General features: G+C 61.5%; 1 protein-coding gene across 3 annotated transcripts in view; it reads right to left on the bottom strand.

The window, feature by feature from the left end:
- Positions 1-14,252, bottom strand: part of NACC2 (NACC family member 2) — a 66,735-nt gene that overhangs the window by 28,862 nt on the left and 23,621 nt on the right. The gene's annotated exons all lie outside the window — the stretch shown is intronic.

Here is a 14,252-nt window from a genome sequence, read left to right as displayed (position 1 = left end):
CGCGGCGGCTGGGAGGGGTGAGGGCGGCAGGCTGCGTCTGCAAACTCTTCTCCCCGAGAAAAAGTTAGCAGCAAAGGAGCCCCTCACAGCCCTGCCCCTCGGAGGGGCTGGAGCCCAGAGCGAGGGGGGTCTCGCAGGGGGTCTCTCGGAGGCTCTTGGTTTCTGGTTTGTTTTTCCTCTTTTCCCTCAGAGCAGCCACACGGAGGGCCCACAAGGGGGGAGTCCCACCCCACTGGCTGAGATGCTGGCCCCTCGTCCCCCTGCAGAGGCGGGCAAGGGGTGGGGGTGGGGGCGCCCAGGGGAGTGAGCTGAGGCCAGAAGTCAGTGGCTGGCCACCCCCGCCCCTCCCCCGGGCCGGCTCCCCAGGTCGCCAGCACCCGTCAGGGACCCGGCTGGACCAGCGGTCGGGAGTCTGTCGCAACCCCACCTGCCTGCCCTCCCGGTCCCCCAGCTCCCCGTGCCGGCCAATCCCCGCTGGCTCGGCCCCAGCCCAGGTGACTAAAGGGGTCAGGGGGGGAGTCGGGAGGAGTAGGGGGGGAGGGACCGGCAAGGGCTTGGGATGCCACTGCCTCCTCAGGCGCCCCAGGGGCCGGGGCCGGGGCTCCAGCGAGGTTGATCTGACGCCCGATTCAGAGAAGATTCGGAGAAGCCGGGCACGGACGGGTGGAGAAGGCGCCGGCCCAACTCTGCACAGCGGCGCCCTCACAAAGGGCCGCTCTGTCCCGAGGGAGGAAAGTGCAGGCGGCCGCAGAGGCGCCGGGCGGCCGGAGGAGGGAGGGCGGAGGGAGGGCGGAGCGCCCGGACCCCGGCGACAGGAGTTGGGCAGATGGGTGGCCGCGGGGGGAGGGCCCGCAGTGCCCCCGCTGCGGAGAAGTTGCCGGCCGGGCCGTGGCACCGGCCCGCGGGGGAGACCTACCTTTGGCGGCTGCCGCCGGTGGCCCGGCAGTGCCCGCTCCGCCTGGCAGGGGCAGGCTCGCCAGCTGCTCCGGGAATGCAGCAAACAGAGCGGGAGCCCTTGGGGTGGGGAGGGCGCGAGGAGCCGGGAGAGGAGGAGGAGGAGGAGGAGGAGGAGGAGGAGGAGGAGGAGGAGGAGGAGGAGCAGGGCAGAGAGTCTCGGCGCTGGGCTCGGCGGCCGCAGCTCAGCTGTACCCAGCCCGGCTCTCCGGGGCAGCGCACAGCATCTAAATGAAGAGGCCGGATGCAGACGGACATTCAGGCAGCTCTCGGGAATGAATAGCGGCCTTTGACTTGGGAGCCCAAGTAAATGCCAGCTCCAGCCCCGGCTTTAAAAACAGTGGAGTGTTGGTGCCAGAGGAATGCACGGCTCTGGGTGTTGGTACAAGACAGACTTTGATGACTCACCACAATGCAAACAAAGATGGCAGAAATACTGTACTGTACGCGGAGAAACGCTCCGTGGTGCCGCGGCAACCGAGCGCCGAGATTTATGGTGCGGCTCTGCATGTGAATTACCCAGTAAACTGCCGTCCTGCCATCCAGCACAGCCCGAGTGTCAAAGCATTTAAAGTATTCCAAACAGTCTGCAGGGCTGGCACAGCCACCAACTCTGCCAGGGAGGGAGGGTGGGGGCCAAGGGGGGGGGGGCAAAGGGGTGGGGGACAAAGGGGTAGAGAGATAAAGGGACGGGGGGTGGGGGATGAGGGGGGTGGAGGGCTGGGGTCATGGGGGCCGGGGGGTCAGGCAGTGGGGGATGAGGGAGCAGGGGGGATAAAGGGACAGGGGAGAGGGGGTGGGGGACGAGGGGGCAGGGAGCTGGGGACAGGAGGATGAGGGTGTGGGGGCACAGGGGGGCGTAGAGGGCAGGGAGGCAAGGAGGAAGGGGGGCGACGGGGTGGCACAGGCAGGGCGGAGGGTGAAGGTGGGGAGCCCGGGAGGAAAGAGGGGCAGGTGATGAGAACAGGAGGCAGGAAGGAAAGCACAGGTGGGAGAAGAGGCCCAGAGACAGGGAAGGGGGGGCGAGGACGAGGCCCAGCCCCCCCCAGTGCCCCCACAGGGCTCCTCAGTGGCCCCTGCTCGCCTCCCTACTTCTCCCTGGGGTCCGGAAGCAGCAGGGCCCGCTTGTGCAGCCCTACACCCCATCCCACTCACCCAGGAAAGTCACCCTGTCCCCCAAGCCCCCATGCGGGTCTTTTCAAGAACAACAACTCTGTGAGTGCAGCTGGGCCAGGCCGAGGGGGGCCCCTCCCAGCAGCCGGGCAGCAAAGCCACCACCTGCAAGGGTGCCCGTGTGAAGGAGGCTGGGCTCCTCCCCTGGGCCTCCCTTGGGAGGGGAGGCTGTGCTGTGCACAGGGCCCGTCCTGTTCCAGGCCCACACCCCCGCCTGTGCCAAACCACTGGCCCGCCCTGCCTCGGTCTCCCCTCTCGCCCCCAACCGCGGCCCTGGGAAGAACACACACAGCCTGCAAAAAGGAAGACGGTCGAGACGGGTGACGGCGCGGCTGCCACCACCGAGAACCTAACCCTGGACCCTGGCGGCCGGAGCGGGAGGGGCCGGGGCACAGGCAGCGGCCCTCCCACCGCCCCCTCCACGGCAGCGGCGCGTCCGGAGGGAGAGAAAGGGCCATCTGGCGCGTCCGCGCTCGCATGCGGCGGGCTCAGCTTCCCACAGCAGATAAAACGCTGCGGGAGGAACGGCACAGGAAGAAATACAGGTGTGGGGAGGCCTCCCAGCAGCAGTGGCTGCCGGGCTCCTCCGTGGGACGCATGGCGACTCGGTGTGGCGGCCACGTGAGCGCTGAGCTTGGAGCGTCGGCAGAAATGGTCCCCACTCGCTGCTCCGACGGGGGACTTGGCCCTCGTCCCCCTGGCGATGGAGCCAGTCCGGACCCTGGGCCCTCGCTCTCCTCTACCTGGAGGGTGTCGAAGCAGCAAGTCCAGGGGAGGGCGGGGTGCGCGGGGGGCCCGGTCAACAGCAGACAGGCCTCAGGGCAAGGGTCTCGTGCTCCGCATAGCCTGGCCCCGCTGCCCTGGGGAAGCTGCCCGGGGGTCCACGCGGACGCCTGTGTCCGCACAACCCCGGGGGGCGGTGGGACAGCCTCGCCGGCATCCAGACCCAGAAGGACAGACCCAGGGTCGCCCCCGCCAGGAGCCATGTCAGGCCTCCCGACTGGACTGTGCTGTCCTGGCAGCCTCCTTGTCTTGGGGCCTAGGAGGAGCCCACTGGCCCCAAGATGAGGGGGCTGGGGGCACAACCCCCCACGTGCCACCCGGCCACAAAAGAAAGCAGACCGGGGCACAGGCAGAGCCGACATGGGGAAACAGAGGGCCCCCCAGAGGCCAAAGCATGGCGGAACCCGTGATGGGGGGGCAGGGCAGGGCCACTCCTGGCCTGGGTGCTGGCCTTGGGCCCCAGGGCCCAGCATACGCGGCCTCCACCGGTTCTGCGGGAGCAATCCCCCCGCCCCCACCGCTGGCTGTGCTGCGTCCGGCCCTGCCTGGAACAGACCTGTTGTCACCTCCTCAGAGAAGCCTGCCAAGGGTGTCTCTTGACCTGAGCAAGGGCGGGGTGGGGGGGGGGGGAGCGGGGGGGGGGGTCTGCCCACTGCCTGGTGGACATTTAGCCCAATGCTGGGCACGCCAGGGAGGGCCACGAGAGTGGGGCTGTGCTGGCCAGCAATACACCACAGAGGAGAGGGGCCCTCCAAATGGCCCCTTCACAGACCCACAGCACCCACTGCCAGGAGTCTCCTGGAGAGCAAGATGGGGTCCCCTGAGCCAGATGAGGGCTCTAGGGCCGTGAGAGTGGTGAGTCAGCCTGGCCAGCAAAGGTACACTGTGCATCGGTGCCCAGAGGGCCCCAGTGGCCTGGGGCTGGGCCAGCCAGTGGCCAGGTCCCAAACTGAGGGCAGGGACACCAAGAGGCCCTCGGAGCCTGTCCCTCCAAGCATCAGGTCCTGGCTGGTCAGCAGGGCTGCAATCCTGGGTCCCACCGGGCAATGCCCTCCCCCCGCCTCCCACAAGCCCGGCCCTGCTGCTCTCCTATCCGTGTCCTGTGGCCTCAAGCAAATGGCACCACCTCTGGGACGCTCATCTGTCCCCTGGGGGTCAGGTTTACGCTTTGACGGTCACTACAGGGTCGAGGCGAACGGCGAACGTGGCATGCTCTATGCCCCAGTAACCTGCGTCACAATGCCGTTACCTGCGGTGACTGGGACAGGAGGCGGTGGTCCAGGTGGGGGCCTCCGTCAGCCCCCAGCCCATCCCCACCCACACCTGCGCCCCAGGGCCGGGGGCCAGACTGCTGGCCCGGAGAGGGGACCATTCCTCCTCTGGAAGGTGATGAGGCCATCGGGTCCCGGGGGACGTGTGTCCTCAGGCTACCTGCACAGGCCAGGCTGCCGTCCCACGGCCCAGCCCAGGACAGCCCTGCAAGAGCTGGTTTTAGATTGCTTTCTTAGAAGCCTTGGCCGGGACAAGAACAAAGCTGAACTTTAGGAGAAAAGAACCAGATAAAGGCTTGGTTTACGTGCCTAGACCCGTCAAAGCGGGGCAGGTCAAGGGCCGACCCTGTGCGGTGGCCAGAGAGGAGGGGCCGGGACCCGAGTGGGCCGAGGGCAGCGGGCACCAGCCCCACCAAGACCGCCTTTCCCCTTCCACGCCTCGGTTTCCCCCGCCACAGCGAGACTCGCCATGCCCGCTGGCCAATTACTGAAGGTTCTGAAGAGCCAGAAGGAACGGCAGAAATTTCTAACTGTGCTCACTCTGGCCATCCTCAAAGCCACTGCACCACGGAACCCCGCCCCCTCCTAACGACCTTCAGGACGGAACCCACTTTGGGAAATCCCAAAGCCAGAGTCCAGCTGTGCCAGCCTCGGGGGCCCCCACCCCATTCAGACTCCACGACCTCCCCCCAGAATGAGAAAACGTGGGTAGCGAGGTGGGGGGGGTCTCTTCACCGCAGACCCTCCTTTGGGGAGAGCCAGGATCTAGGACCCAGGGTCACGGGTGGTCACCCAGAGCTCCTCCAGGCCCCCCACGGGCAGCGCGGCCAGCAGGTGCACAGGGAAGGAGCCCAACGATAAGGGGGTGAGGGTACTGGCCCCAGGAGCCACAAACAGGTGCCCACACAGGCACCGAGGGACTGGCCGCAGGGTGTGCGCCCCAGGGCCTGGGCAGGATGCGGACGGGGCACAGGTTCTCGGCTGCAGCCAGGCCAAGGCCAGCCACGCAGGGCTCTAGGTGCACCTGGGGAGGCAGGGGCTCCAACAGGTACTGGGAACACGCCGAGGACTTCTCTTGGGGGCCCAGAGGACCAGAGAAGGATGGGCATTCCAAGCAGGGGTGCCTCCTCCCCAGGACCCCACGCAGATACGGCTGCAAGGTCTGGGGGTCCTTGTCAGAAGCCCCCCCCCACCCGCCCCCCAGATCCCGAGGAGCTTCCTGAGGTGGGACAATGCAGCGTCTACCTTCTGTAGGGTCACCACCAGCCCAGGAAGGAGAGGCGAGATAAATGATAAATGAAATTAAATAAGATCATTGGGCAGGATTTAATTCTTCCAATCTAATAAGAGGTCTGGGCCTCGGCAAACGCACAGCTATCAAATACGCCCGTGGCAGGGAGGCAGGGAGGCAGGGAGGCAGGGAGGCAGGTGCCCCAGGAAACAAAGGAGCCCCTTCTGCCTCCCTGCTTCCCCTGCCCCGAGCGAGCACCAGGCCCGTCCCCGGGGCAGCCCCTCGGCCCGGCCGCCAAGCCCTGCCGTCCGGGGAGAAGCCAGCTCAGCAACGGGGACGCCTCCTGAAAGTCAAGGTGCTCCGAGTTTGGCGGGGGCGGGGCAGGCTGCAGCCCCGGGACAGTGCCTCACCGGGAGGCAGGCAAGTTAGCCCGTGAGTCAGCGCGCACACGTGAGCGCGGGGGGCACCAGGGCCGCGCCTGCTGTGTGCGTCCAGGCTGTTAACGGAGGGCGGGGAGGGAGCTTTCCAATTACAGCGCAGGCTCCGGTTACCGGCCTGCGGGAGCGGAGGCTCACTTACACCCCACGCCCGGTCAGTGCTCTGGCTGTGCCGAGCACCTCTGGCCTCGCCGGGGAGGGCGACCCTTCAAGGGTCGAGGTGTCGGTTGCCGGCACAGCACGGCCGCCAGCTGGGCGTGCCAGGTCCCCAGGGGCTGGGTGAGGCACCCGCCAGTTGGGGCCTCGGGGCCTCGCTGCTAATGGAAGGGCCAGTCACCCCTCGAGGACCGGGGCTCGCACAGGGGAAGGGGCACGCACTTCCCGCCCTGGCTCACCGTGCCCCCCCCCCCCCCCCCCCCGGCCGCAGCCTGGGCCGGCATCGGGCACCACAGCTGGCTTCAACTGGCTTCAACTTCACAACAAGCGTTTGCCTGGAAGCTTTTTTTTCCTTCCCCCAAACAGAAAAAGGCAGCCTGCCAGAATCTGCAAATTCAAACGTGTGCTTATCAGTCCTTCCCCCTCGCCGCCCCAAGGAGGGTGCCACACACCCGGGGCTGGTCCTCAGAGAGGCTCAACGCACACAGGGACCCACGGCACCAGGCAGGCCACCAACGGCCATCGGAGCCGCTGCTGCTGCAGGGCCACGGAGCTGGGCACGGACTGGGCAGACACCCGGCCAGACGGGGCAGCGGGTCCCGCATCTCAGCACGTGTCCCACGGCACGGGCTCCGACAAGGGTCCGGTCTGGTGGTCCGTGTGGCCGAGCCGGTCCCACGTCCGAGGGGCTCCTCGACACCCCAGCCCCCCTACCCTTCACTCTCAAATACTCTGACTTTACTGTGGGTATGGGGCTGGGGGGGGGGGGGTGCCAAACAGACACGGCACGAACGGCCACACGGCCACACGGCATGAAGGAGCAGGGACTGGCCCGCCGCCCCGCCAGGAGCCCGTGGACCCAGCAGGTCCGCTCTCGAGCCACAAAACGGTTCCAGAAGGCTCCCAAAGAATGAAGCAGTGTTCTGAACAGAGCCGACAATCTCCCTCACCCGTATTTGTAATTTAAATAACGTAAGCTTGAAGAGTGTCTCCCTCGGGCATAGTTTAATAACTTAAAAAGCCAGCTCCACTCGCTGGCAGACGGGCCTCCTCCCCCTTATCGGCTGGCGGGAGGTCCCCCCTTGCACCCCCGGCTGGAGGGCGGGGCTCGGGGGCACCGGGGGCTCCCCAGACCGAGCGGGCCGGGCCCCGTGGAGCCGGATCCCCTCCTCAGCCCGCTGGGCACCCTCCCCTTCCCACAGGCCTGTGGGGGTCCCGGAGCACCTGGGGGACGGGCGGGGGTCCCGGCGCCGGGGGGCGCTGCCCTGGGCCGGTCACCGGCTCCTCATCCACAGCGGCTGTGCCACACACCCCCGTCCTTAATATTCATAGCCTTTCTCATCTGCATATCGTGCCATAAATAGTCGAGGTAAGACACAAAGCTCCCCTGCATTTCTAATTATGCTTAAAAACCTAATGTAAATCAGACAGACACAGAAATACTCAATCAGCTGCCGGAGGGGGGGTCCAATTACACGGAGACGGGGCCACGACGTAGCAGCCCCCACCTCGGAGCTCCGGGCAAGGCGGCGGCTGGTGGCGGTGGCCCCCCTGGCCCGGAGACCCTGGCCAACCTCGCACTTGCTGGCCCTGAAGCCAGAGCCAGTGTGGGGCGGGGTGGATGCCTGAGGAGCCTCAGCAACACCTCCCCGCCCCCCCCCACCCCCCCCCCCCGCCCAGGGCCAGCCAGCCAGCCTCACCTTCTCCCTAAGGGCTCCCAACTCGCGGCCTCCTTCCCACTGCCCACCTCAGCAGGTGCCGCTCCCCCTGGCCGTGAGGGTTGACCCCATGGGCGGAGCATCTCTACTTCCCTGTCTCCACGTTCAACCCCCTGGACACTCTGGCCCTCCCGCGGGCTCGGCTCACACAGTAGTGCGGGAACAGACGGATGTCCCCCACCCCCACTCTGGAATGGAGTTGGGGACGGGGCGCCAAGCCACCGAGGGGCCAAGAGGACAGGTCAGCGGGTCCTCTGAGTCCCGAGGGTGCTCCAGCCCCGCACAAGCAGGACAGAGGGGGCTCCGGCACCACGCTCTGGGGCCAGTCCCCCTGTCTGCAGGGACACGGGGCATCGGGACCTGCAGAACAGAAGGGTCTGGGGGACGGAGGCCACGCCAGCCACTTAGAGCCCAATACAGTACCAGCCCTCACAGACGGGCACCACGGGGGCCTCCGGGGCTCCAGGAGGTGGCATGGGCCCAGGTCTCGGGGCACCTGGGGGCTGCCACCTGGTGAGCCCGGGGGTGCACATGCCAACAGCCAGGAGCCCGCCCGCTGCCCTGCACCAGAGCCCCACAGCATCTGCCCGTCTCCTTCCCCTCAGAGAGTCCCCAAATGCCCCTGGCCCTGCCTTCCCGGGCAGCCCCAAACACAAGCCCCACTTCCTGTCCAGGAGTCAGGGCACCTGGGCTGGCCCGGCCCCGCCCTTCCCGGGGGGGGGGGCGGTGGCAGTGGGACTGCCTCAGGGGACATGCAGGAGGCTGGGCCCAAGTGACACGGGGGTTGCCCCACTCTGCCTTTAGACAAGGAGACACAGAGATGCCTGCTGCCCGCATCTGCCTGGCATCACGCCCAGACCTATTTTTAAGCCCATTTACTAGAAATCCCACAAATTAAAGGAAATACGGATAATGCAGTAAGAATCCTGGGGGCCGAATAAAAGCTACACATAATTGTCCTCGTGCTCCAATGTGAGAATCTTAACCACAAACCCAGATCTCCCCAAGCCCTTGTGCAAGGCGGAGGCATCCTGCCGCGCGAAGGTGGGGGGGGGCAGGAGGGGGCAGGTCCGTGCTTGGCCCGCGATCAGAGGCACAGGCCGCGGCATACAGCCGGGGCCATAAAAGGTAATTACTGATATGAAAAATAAAGATCGTAAATACGAACGCCCGACTTTACAGCCTGGGAATGAGGATTACTGCCAGGACGGTGGGTTCCAGAGGCGGCTCCCCTGTGCCACAGGTGGGGGCACCGGGCTGGCCCCCACCCCGCTTTCTCACGTGGCTCCCGTGGCAAGCGGGGGGGTAGGGGCCGCAGAGCCCCAGACCTTGTGGAATCTGTGGGGCACGGACAGGACCAGCCAGCGCGGCCGGGAACGGCGGGGTGCAGTGCTCACACCGGAAGGGTGGGACCCCTCCCCCCCCCCCGGACGGGCTGGCCCCCCACACCTCAGGGGTGGGGGTTGAGACAGAGGACAAAGCCACGTGCCCGTCAGAGACGCAGCTGGTGGGCACCACGTTCTCTGAAGACCCTCAGTGCCCTGGGGCACATGCTCACCACCCTTGGGAGCCCAGGGCCCCAGCCCTCCCCGGCTCATTCCCACCTGCCAGGTAGCGGCTATGCGGGCATCCAGCTGGCGGCGCCTTCACCAGAACCCCCCGCACTGCCTGCTCGCCCCAAGCCCTCCCAGACCCACACGCCTCCTGGGAGCCTGTGGGTGGGGGGTCTGCACAGGTGGCAGGGAGCAGAGGAGGTGGAGAGAGAGGGGTGTGTGTGTGTGTGTGTGTGTGTGTGTGGTGTCCCCAGATCTCCTGGCCCGGGATCACACTATTCATCTTGGACTGTCTCAGAGTAGGGACAAGGCCCAGTGGTACCACTACCTTCTAGGCTGAAGGAGACCCTTCCCCCAGGGGCTGGGGGAGGGGGGCAGTGGCAGGCCCTCCCCAGGCCTGGTCCCCAGTTGCCCTGGAATCCCACGGAGGTCAGGGAGCCCGCGGCCACCAGCTCACGTCCTGCCAGACACCAGGTGGCCTCCTACGGCCTGGCCGGGGCACAGTGGGGTGAGGTCAGGGCTCCCGCTGCCCCAGGCACACGGGACTGAACCCCAGGCTGCCAGTAGCCACTCGGACAGACAGCAGGCCCCGAACCTGGCACCTGTCCCACGAAGATGCTTCCCCCGGCCCTGCAGAACACCAGGCTCCCCAAGTCCCGCCGCAGGGCCTGCCCTTCTCACTGGGGGGACCTGGCCACTGGGGGTCAGCTGGGAATCAATCGAGCCTGCGGGAGAAGCTGGAGGTAGAGGGAAGACGGCAGAGGAAGGAGCCAAGAGAGGCAGGTCAGGGAGCGGTGGGCGGACGGGCCATGCTGGTCACCCCCAGCCAGATGCCCCAAAAGCACCAGCTCAGAGAAGGGCCGAGAGGCTGACGGCAGGCGGGCAGGCTGGGAGGGAAGCAAGCTCGGGAGATACACAATCGTGAACCCCAGGTGGACGGGACGCCGTTCAGAGAATTATCAAACACCTGGAAATGACCATCACAGGGAGGCAGGGCCGCCGGGCCGCCGCAAGTTCGTCCCAGGACGACCACCGTCCGGGAGGACGCCCTCCGACTCCCTTTCTACCCAGGCTCTGCCAAGTTACACGTAAACGTGCTCGTTTTCGTCCAGGAAAGATGCAAACTTTCTCTCCACTGGAAAAGACAGCCCCAGAGGTGCGGGGTTTTGCTCTGCAGGACACGAGCCAGCCGCGGGTCTGGCCTGGCAGGTCCGGGAGACCACCCGTTCCCCTTCGGGCCTCGCTGTGCGCGGCTCCTCGGGCGCCCTCACGGCCACCTTCCAACCCGCCATCTCCTCCTCCGTGAGCTCAGCACATCTGCGACCACGCTCACCTTGCATGTGTACGCGGGTCTGGGGCATGACCGAAAACACTATGCGCCGACGGACATCCCGCGGGCTGGCCCGCAAGCCTCCCGTCGAGTGAGCCCGGGGGGCAGCAGACCCCGGCCTCCGCTGACCGTCTTCTTCTGTTTGACGGTTTATTCCCCCCGCCCCAAGACTATTCCGTCCCCGGCAGGTGGCCTAATCCGTCAGCCCACCCGTATCCCGGGTAACGTGTGGTCCGGGCCATGTCCCTTCTCCGTGGCAAGGACCGGGAAGGAGCAGTCGCCGGGGCCCCGGCTGGCCTCCACCACCCTGACTGGGGCACCACCGGAGCCGGGAGCCAGCGAGCGGGCCGACGGCCGGCTTTCCAGTGTGACCACGGGCAGACTCTGAGGGGCAGGTGAGGGGTCTCGCCTGTGCCGTCAGTCGTGTTTGTTCATCAGTCAAGGGAAGAGCTCACATCCGCTGCAAAGGAAATCCTCTCTCTCATCAGACGAGGCAAGGTGAGCCGCTCTCCATGTTCACTTCTGACCCGTGGCCGGTGGCGCAGGCTGTGTCCAGACCTTTCTCACGTTGGAATTTCTGAAGGGGTTTGTGACTCAGAGTCTCTCGGAGAGCGGTGTCCTCGTGCACTCATACGTAATAAGTAACTTTACAAACCTAATACTCTTGGAATTCCCAGAATATAAAGAGAAGGAAATTCTAATATTGCAAATGAGCTAGCATTTTAAGGAGGGAGCCCTTTGCAGAGAAAACAACCAGCTCAAAAAGTATTTCCAAGCAAAACTCCAAGTGTCCACAATCTTGAACAAATGAGAGTGCTCCGATAACTTGGGTTAAAAAAAAAATTAAAAACAACCTGGTGTCTTTTCTTTAATTTATAAATCCAGCATGGATTTTATGATCAGGATCTGGATGTGTTTTCTCATGAGGAAAGTAGTTAATCGGAATTTCCCAAACTCTTTACACCGTTTGACCAATCAGAGAAGCTACTGATACACGCACACGTGTTCCCGACTAGGAAAAAATAGAAAATCTATGGTCGACTCTATTGAATAACTCAAACTGATGCCAAAACTTGTATCAAAATTGTGTTGAATTTCTACTTCCGGGAATATGGAACACGGGAGTGATTCTTTAAAATCTCTCTTTTGGGGCGCCTGGGTGGCGCAGTCGGTTAAGCGTCCGACCTCAGCCAGGTCACGATCTCGCGGTCCGTGAGTTCGAGCCCCGCGTCAGGCTCTGGGCTGATGGCTCGGAGCCTGGAGCCTGTTTCCGATTCTGTGTCTCCCTCTCTCTCTGCCCCTCCCCCGTTCATGCTCTGTCTCTCTCTGTCCCAAAAATAAATAAAAAACGTTGAAAAAAAAAAAATTAAAATCTCTCTTTGTTGGGGCGCCTGGGTGGCTCTGCCGGTTAAGCGTCCAACTCTTGATTTCAGCTCGGGTCATGATCTCATGGTTCGTGAGATCGAGCCCTGAGTTGGGCTCTGCGCCGATGATGGGGCGTCTGCTTGGGATTCTCTCTCCGCCCCTCCCCTGCTCATGCACGCGCACGCTCTCTCTCAAAATAAATAAATAAACATTAAAAAATAAAGATAAAAAAACAGAATCTCTGTCAAGATAATTCCAGCATCTGTCATCCAAAAACACGTAACACATAAACAACACATAAAAGCACTCAGTGAACCAGGAAAGGGGGAAATTTCCTCAACCTGAAAAAGTGTGCATGTGAAAAACCCACAAGTAACATCCTACTCAGCAGCAGAAAACTGGCTGCTTTCCTCCTAAGGTCAGGAGAAAGGCAAGGAAGTCAACACAGCACAAGGGGCCCTCACGGAGCCCAGTGGGCAAGAAAATGAAATAAAGCAAAAGTAGTTAGAAAGGGAAAAAATGAAACTATCCCTATTGTAGGTGACATGATCTCGTACACAGAAAACTCTGAGCAGTCGGCCAAAAAACTATGAAAACCAATAAACAAGTTCAGCAAGTCTGCAGGCTATATGATCAGTAGACAAAACTCCAACACAGTTCTGTACGCTACAAATAATCTGAAAATGAAATTAGCAACTAGTTTCGTTTCCAACGACATCAAAAAGCACAAAATACTTAAATAAATAAATTCAACAGAAGTAGTGTAAAAACTTACACTTTGAAAGCTGTAAAACTGTGTTGAAAGAAACTACAGATGTAAATAAATGGGAAGATACCTATGTTCACGGATTAGAAGATCTAACATCGCCAAGGCAGCAGATACTCCCCAAACTGACCCACAGATTCAGTGGGATCCTAATCAAAACCCCAGGTGACATCACCACAGAAATTGTCAAGCCAATCTTAAAATTCTTATGGAAACCCAAGGAATCCAGAATAACCAAAACAATGCTGACAAAGAACAAAGTTGGAGCACTCATACTTCCCACTTTGAAGACTTACTACAAAGCTCCAGTAATCAAAACGGTGTGGTGCTAACACGAGGATATATAGATCAATGGAATAAAAGTGGGAGTCTAGAAACAAACAACAAGGGGGCCAAGACCATTCAACAGGAAAATAACAACCTTTTCAAACTATGGTGCTGGGACACCCGGACGTCCACAGGTAAAGGAATGAAGTTGGACCCTCACCTCACACCACATACAAGAATTAACTTAAAACACACCGAAGATTTGAATGTAGGAGATAAAACGATACGACTCTTAAAACACAGAGGAAGGGGCGCCTGGGTGGCTCAGTGGGTTGAGCGTCCGACTTCGGCTCAGGTCATGATCTCACGGTTCGTGGGTTCGAGCCCCGCGTGGGGCTCCACACTGATAGTGCAGAGCCTGCTTGGGATTCTCTCTCTGCCCCTTCCCTGCTCACTCTCTCAAAATAAATAAATAATCTTAAAAAAAATTAAGTAAGTAAATAAGTAAACGTGCTGGTGTAGATGTGATGGGAATATAAGTGGATGCAGCCAGTGTGGACGACGGTCTGGAAGTTCTTCAAAAGGTTCAATATGGAGTTGCCATAACCCAGCAACTTCACTCCTAGGTACAGCCAACAGAAATGAAAACAAATATCCATGTAAAAACCAGTATATGAACGGCAGCATTATTCACAATAGCCAAAAAGTGGAAACAACCCAAAACATCCATCAACGGATGAATGGCTAAATGAAATGTGGCAAAACCATACAATGGAATATTATCCATCCGTAAAAAGGAATGAAGTACTGACAGATGCTATCACATGGATGAACCCTGAAAAAATCATGCTAAGAAAAAAAAAGTCACGAAAGACCATATTACACGATTCCATTTATGTGAAACGTCCAGAACAGGCAATTTATTTATTATTATTATTTTTTTTAAATGTTTATTTTTGAGAGAGAAAGAGAGAGCACAAGTGGGGGAGGGGCAGAGAGAGAGGGAGACACAGAATGGGAAGCAGGCTCCAGGCTCCGAGCTGTCAGCATAGAGCCCGATGTGGGGCTCGAACTCATGAACCACGAGATCATGACCAGAGCCGAAGTTGGACGCTCAACTGACTGAGCCACCCAGGTGCCCCCAAAACAAGCAATTTATAAAGACATAAAACAGATGAGTGGTTACCTTGGGCAGGAGGTGGTGGGGGGATCAGGGAGGAAGAGAGGGAATCAGAGTGACAGCCAAAG

Source organism: Panthera leo, chromosome D4, assembly GCF_018350215.1.
Source record: "Panthera leo isolate Ple1 chromosome D4, P.leo_Ple1_pat1.1, whole genome shotgun sequence".
In the NCBI taxonomy this organism is placed as follows: domain Eukaryota; kingdom Metazoa; phylum Chordata; class Mammalia; order Carnivora; family Felidae; genus Panthera; species Panthera leo.
The sequence above is the reverse complement of the archived record's forward strand: the minus strand, read 5'-3'. Positions and strand labels throughout refer to the sequence as shown.